The sequence below is a fragment of the Mandrillus leucophaeus genome, unplaced genomic scaffold (genome assembly GCF_000951045.1).
Source record: "Mandrillus leucophaeus isolate KB7577 unplaced genomic scaffold, Mleu.le_1.0 Scaffold1655, whole genome shotgun sequence".
Classification (NCBI taxonomy): domain Eukaryota; kingdom Metazoa; phylum Chordata; class Mammalia; order Primates; family Cercopithecidae; genus Mandrillus; species Mandrillus leucophaeus.
Genome location: NW_012101649.1, coordinates 61621 through 61838, shown reverse-complemented (window position 1 = coordinate 61838; position 218 = coordinate 61621).

Below are 218 nucleotides of genomic sequence, written 5' to 3'. Positions count from 1 at the left end.
GTTTAGTAAGGCTAATCACTTGTTTCAAGAAATGGTGTCAGCAGCATATGGTGTCACTGAAAGAGTATTCTAAACCAGAACAAACCCATTTCATGTCGGGCTAGAGAAGCTGGGGGTAAATGTTTTGTGAGCCCCAACAGGAACCTCCTTGCAAGGCAAGGGCTGGGCTGGAGAGTCACTCAGGAGCCACACAACACACGTTCCAGCCCTGGAGCAGG